Raw genomic sequence first — 6,636 nt, forward strand, 5'->3', positions numbered from 1 at the left:
TTTTGAAAAATTTAGCGATAAATCGTCAAAATAATATTTATTATATGATTCTGAAAAGAAATAGCTAAAAAAACTAGCTAAATTTTTCAGATTTTTTATATTATTCTAAAAAGTCAGCGATTTATCGCTAAAATCTATATACATACGTAGGAATAGGATAGTGATACAAACACATCTTATAATAAACACATAAGAGAATCTTTTTTATGTTAAATATTTTCACTTTGGGTTAGGAAAAATGTCAAGTTGAGGTTAATTTCGATATGCGACCCTATACAGATTGCTTTAGAAATGTTGTAAAGATAAATTGAATTTCGAAATGCTGGCCTTTATGGATCGATCCTTTATTTTCGGCATAAAAGTAATTTTTATTTTTCCATTACAAATTATATTCTAACCTAATTTACCGAGGGGGCTAGGGGCAAATATGGACCAAGCCCGATAAAATTTTGTGAATATATTTATATTTACATAATATTTTATTGTGGTGAATTTCATCGCGATATTTGTGTTTATAAGTTAATTTGGGACATTCAAGTAATTTTCTGAAGGGGACTTTGTATGGGAGCTAGGGTCAAATGAGGCCCGATCTTTATGAAATTTGGCAGGGTCATCAAGACTTATATAAATCTTAGTTGTGCCGTATTTTATCGATATATCTGTATATTTAACATAATTATGAGCTCAGAAGCCCTTTTCGGGGGGTTCTGTTCTATGGGAGCTAGGTGAAATAATGAACCGAGTTTAACCATTTTCAATAGGCTTCGTCCTTGGGTCAAATAAAACGTGCGTGCCAAATTTCATCCAATTATCTTGAAAATTGCGACCTGTAGCTTGCGCACAAGATTTACATGGACTGGCTGGCTGTCCATGTCAGCCAGACGGACGGATGGACATAGCTTAATCGACTCAGAAAACGATTCTAAGCCGATTGGTATACTTTAAGGTCTAGGACGAATATTTTTGTATGTTACAAACATCAGCACAAATCCAATATACCCTCCCCACTAAAGTGGTGTGGGGTATAATGAATAAAAATGCCTTAAAATCTAAAGAAAAATCGCTAGATTTCCCGCTAATAGCTAAATCATATTTTTCCCCGCAAAATGGGATTAAAAATCGCTAGATTTGACGAGAAAATAGCTAAATTGGCAACAGTGCACTCATGTTACATTAATATTGTAATAACAAAAGTGCAAGTTGACAGATTTTCATTCCCACAAATACATAAATAACACCTGCCTTTTCAGATTAATAAGAAATTGATGGTAGGATGGGGTGTTGAGGTGCCGAAATTCCCTCGGGATGTCCTGGTGGTGGAATCCTTTTAAGCTTCCAAAGTTAGCTAAGTACCTTTTACTTGGCGAAGCAGCAAAATAATTTTTGGCTGGCCGTTGCACAACCGCCAGACTGGAACGTGGATTATCTTTATAGTTATCGGAGCTCCAGACACATCTCGATGCAAAAGAGTATTATGTTTTATATATCGAGCAACCATAATTCCATGTGCAAGTGTCTAACTTGTGACCATCATTTAAACAATTAATGCAAAGATTGAAATGTTTAACTTCCAAAAATCTTTGCTCGGGATTCATTTCCAAAAATCTCAGCCAATGCTCTCCTGAACATAATTTACATTTTGGTTTCTTTATTGCCGTAGTCTCAAAAGATTTAAACTGACCACCTCAAGATCTATTATTATTACACCGTCCAACACCATTTTTCACACACGAACCAAACCATATACATACGAAAGCACATAATTTAAGTGGAATAACTGCGTACTCAGTTTTTCATTTTCTGATCGTTTGTCCTTTTAAAGGACTTTAAAATTTGAGGTACATACAATTTTCAAAAATTTTTATAAAATATTTTAGCCACCCTATTATAACAATATGGATATCAAACTAAAGAGGACAATTGCAGTATTTATATCTCGTATTTTGTTTTATTTTTTAAGAATAAAAAGATGTAAAAAATATCCTTATAAAAGTTTATCCTTTATTATCCTTGAAATTTTATACAAAATTGTTCAACAAAAAATATTCATAATAAAGACATTAGAATGGAGTACAAAAGTCTGAAATTTGGTCTTCATAGCTAAATTTGTTTAATTTTTATAATTTTTTTTAAATATCTCAATAAATAAATTAATAAAATTTTCCCCTCTGAAAATTTCAAAGTCCTTTTTTTGTTAAAATATTATGTAGAAAAATGAGAAATTTGATATTGTGGAACCGAGTTTCTTTATCTCTATGATAAAAAGTTAAAAAAGTGGAAACTTTGAAGAATATGAAAGGATAAAAATCGATTAAGGATATCTTGCATTTTTTATCCTTTCATGTTAAAACTACCTTCTGGGGAAGTATATTTTCCTTTTTAATTTAACACAATTATTCCGAATTCTATAGCTATTCTAAATTCCATATATCTTTTAAAAATATCTTTGACCTCCCAATAATGTTTTCAAAGTAGTTTATTATATAGTTTTCATTAAATATACAAAAGGGCGAAGGTATATCATGTGCAATTAGTAAACCACGATATAGATAAATATTTAAACAAGTAGGAAAGTATAACCGGACTGGGCCGACCATATGATACCCTACACCAGTTGTGAGTTTATTTAAAATGTGATTTACTTTAGCAAATAAAATATTTATGTTGAATTTTATTTCAATTGCGACATATTGAAGAAAAACTAATTTTTTGAAAGTGGCTTCATATAGGGGCTAGAGTCAAATATAGATTAAAGGCCTGCACCTTTATAAGTCAATTATGGAAGTTCAAGCCATATTTTACTATTATAATTTGTATTTATAATATTGCGCTTATCATATTATCCTGAAGTCGATTTTAGATTTCGGAACATGCATGTTTTAATCACTAAACCGTCATAATCACACGAAATAAAATGTTATATATTTTAAGGTCTGTTATCTCAACCTCCGGTTATCGTTTAAATGGTAGATATTCAGCCTGAAGACTGTCAATTTAACGTTATTACAAAAAATTAACAGACATTTAGATAAGAACTCCATTAAGCAACTGGTATAAATAATAAATTTACAAAATATTTTCAACAAACATATTTTTTAATTTGAATATAACATAACTTTAAAATTTTTTTACAAAAAACTAATAAAGATAAGAACATGAAATTATGGATTCTGGAACTCCATATTATTAAATTTGTCATATATTTTTTTCTAAAAAAACTGACTATAAAAAATAGGGATATTAAAGGATTAAAATTTTAAAGGACATTTTTTTCGTTTTTTTATTCCAACATTTTAGAACTATTTTATTCGTAAAAATACTGTTGTTCTCCTCTTTCAGTGGATACCCATATTGACCCACTACACCAAACCAAATTTTAGCTAAATATAATTATACCTACTCTTCCTTTCAAACTTTAAAGTCCTTTTAAAGGAAGAAACGATCAGAAAATAAAAAACCGAAAATGTAGTATAACTATATCAAGTATGTAGTTTCGAATGTATATGGTCTTGCTCATGTGTGCAACAATTTTTCCCAATTTGTTGTACGGTGTTAGCAACGTTTCTGTTGTCGAAGTTAAATCGATTATTTCTAGGTCTATTTCAGGGTACAGATAGCGATCGAATTCAATTCGCTCGCGAGCGAGTTTAATTCGAGCGATTTAAATAATTTATTTTCCGGCGAATAAATCTATTCGACTCGCGAGTTTAATTTTTAAACTCGCGATAAGAGTTGAAAATTTAAAGAGCGTAAAATAGAACTCGCTCGCGATTCGAGTCAAAACGAGTTAATCGTGAGTTTTATAATTTTGTAACCTATCTAAATCGCTCCATTTAGGAATCTCTTTTTTGTTCTCCACATTTATAGAAAGAACAAAGTTATAAAATTTATAGAAAGAACAAAGGTATACAAATTTATAGAAAGAACAAAGGTATACAAATATTGGATCCCAAGAAGAAATATCTATATCATGCAAATTTAAGACCGATATTCAATTATTTCTGTCCCTTTGCAACATTTTTATTTCTTTAGCGGACTCAGATTTCACTTGGCTATTTACCAAAATTTTATTCTCATACGCATCACATAGATTTGTCCATGTGTTATGGAAACCTTGATTTGTCAAGGGAGAATCTTTTACAATTTCTAGAGCATCTTCACTCGTAAATTGCCTCAAATAAAATAGCTTCTCGACTTCTGATAAATCTTCGCAATTAATGTAAACAGCAGTAAACATATCGCGTAAAGAGGACCAAGTTCTATAATCGCCTTTAAAAACTTCAATTGTGCAAGGTGGCAAGGAAGCTGTATTAGCACCCGTTGCACATTGAGTCGAGGTAAGTGCCAACTTACTCAAAAACGATTGAGACAATTCACCCATAAGAGCAGCAACAGTGATGTAGGCCAACCTACATTCTTTATAAATGTGTTTTGCATGCTCGCATTCTTCTTTTGAGTCCGTGTCCTCGCTATTTATTAAAAAAGATTCATAAGAATCTCTAACTTTATCCCATAAAGTTTTGAATTCCTGAAAGTCTATACAAAAGGAGCTGCGATTTTTCTGTCGCATTTCATTATAATCGTTCTCGAACACGAGAAACAAAGCTGCCAGCTTTTCAAATTTCCTTAAAATTTACGATTTCATTTTGTAAATTGCCAATAAAAATAAAAGTGACAAGAAAATCGGCAACTCGATGGTTTCGAAAATTTTCAAAATTCTCTATAAATTATTACCAAAATCAGAATAAATTTCACATTAGATGGCTTTTTAAGCTTCAAAACCAAAAAAATTAACGATTCATAAGAAACGATGATTCAATTTCTTTACTTTTCCAATAAATACTTGCAACGAGAGCAAAATAAAAATTACTATTCTAAGTCCGCAAAAATAGTAAAAGTAAAGGAACTCTTTACTAGTAAAAACTTTCAAGAAATCAAAACCGTCAAAATATTAACAAATTTTGGTATTAAATTAGAATTGACACTTCCAAAATAATTAAAAACACCTACCTTTAACGAAATATTAGCTTTGTTCCTTTACTTGTCAAGTTTGCAGGTTTTTGCCAGAAATTGTAAAAGAGAACAAATTTGAGCAATTAAAAATATTTTCTCTTTGCCAGAAAATTTTTTCCTGGCAAATAGAAAAAAAATTGTCAAATAAATTATTTGTTTAAAAAATACATTGAAAACAAAAATTGTTTGATATTTTTGATTTATTTTCATAAATAAGTATGTGTGATTGTAGTTTTTCAATTTTATTTTAATTTCAATAGAAATTTATATGAATAAACTTCAATACAAATTTATTGAAAGAGAAATTTAGTTTTTTTCTGTTCCCGTACTTTTTATAAGTACGAAGAGAAAATTCATTAATTCTCTTTAGCCAGAAAAGTTCTGGAACAAAGCTATTAAAACAATTCACTTAGCAAAAACTTTTATTTCAATCCAAGCACAAAAAAATTGACTGACAATAAGGTAAACAAAAGAAAGCTATTCAATTTGGTATATGACAATTATTACCCAGCAGTTCGGTCGGACAGTCCCGAACTCCCTATTTAACCTACCACATAGGGATACAACTAGCCACCGACTGTCCAGGCTATTTTAACATGTGCTTGTCCTACGAGGGACACTAAAGTGACGATTATCTTCACCCTCGTTTACAAAGAGTACATCCGTGACGAAAGACGTATTAGAGCTAAGCAGATGGTTAGACATTAGTGGAAATCAATGTCTTTTTCGGATGCATTGACTCTTTGTCGAACTGCAGGGTACTAGTACAAAACAAAAACCCGTAATAGTATGCGAAGAGAGAAAATGTTAACGTTCTTGTTTTTCTTATCTTCTTGTACCAATTGTTACCAGAGTACGAAAATAAACTAAACGAAACGTTTGCAATTATTTTGTTTTGATCTTTGCAGTGAGTAAAACAGAAACAAAACCAAAACAACAAAAACGATTTTCTCATTTGGTTATGTATTGTTTTGCTTTTGAGCACATCATGTACATTAGCTCAAATGTACGCGGCTAGAAAAGAAAACAATGTAAGCATTTTGTTTTGCTCATTACAAAAACATTTTTGAGTAATATTAAAAGAAGACTTGTAAAGTTTTTAGTTTTTGTAGATGCCTATGTGAAATACAGTTGTAATATATTAATGCTTTTTTAATTGATCAAATATTTGTAGAAATAAGTTTTCTCATGTCTTAAATAGAAAAACCCTATGATTTAAACAGCTTAAATCTGTTACAATTCCAAGATTTATTGAACATTACAAACCCCATTTTCTTTTATATTTTTATAGCGCCCTAAGATATGCTTTAACGATATTTAATTATGTGCATGTATGCATGTATGTGATTTTCAAAATATATATAATTTTGTTCTACACAAATTAATAATGCAACTAGTTAAATACCGTTAAATTGCTTTTAGGGCCAGGACCTAGTATGGGAGATATAACCAATTATAGACCGATCGTAAAAAATTCTTTAAGCAAAATTTCTGTACATAAAAGCTATATTTCAGTCAAATTTTGTATCTATATCGTAATTTAGTAATAAGTAATGTGTGTTCAAGTGATTTTCTGAAGAGAAACTTGCATAAGACCGACCGCACCCATGTTATAGACCGATC

The sequence above is a fragment of the Lucilia sericata genome, unplaced genomic scaffold (assembly GCF_015586225.1).
Source record: "Lucilia sericata isolate MDLA Ls3-8-SP2 unplaced genomic scaffold, ASM1558622v1 Contig000321F_arrow, whole genome shotgun sequence".
Classification (NCBI taxonomy): Eukaryota; Metazoa; Arthropoda; class Insecta; order Diptera; family Calliphoridae; genus Lucilia; species Lucilia sericata.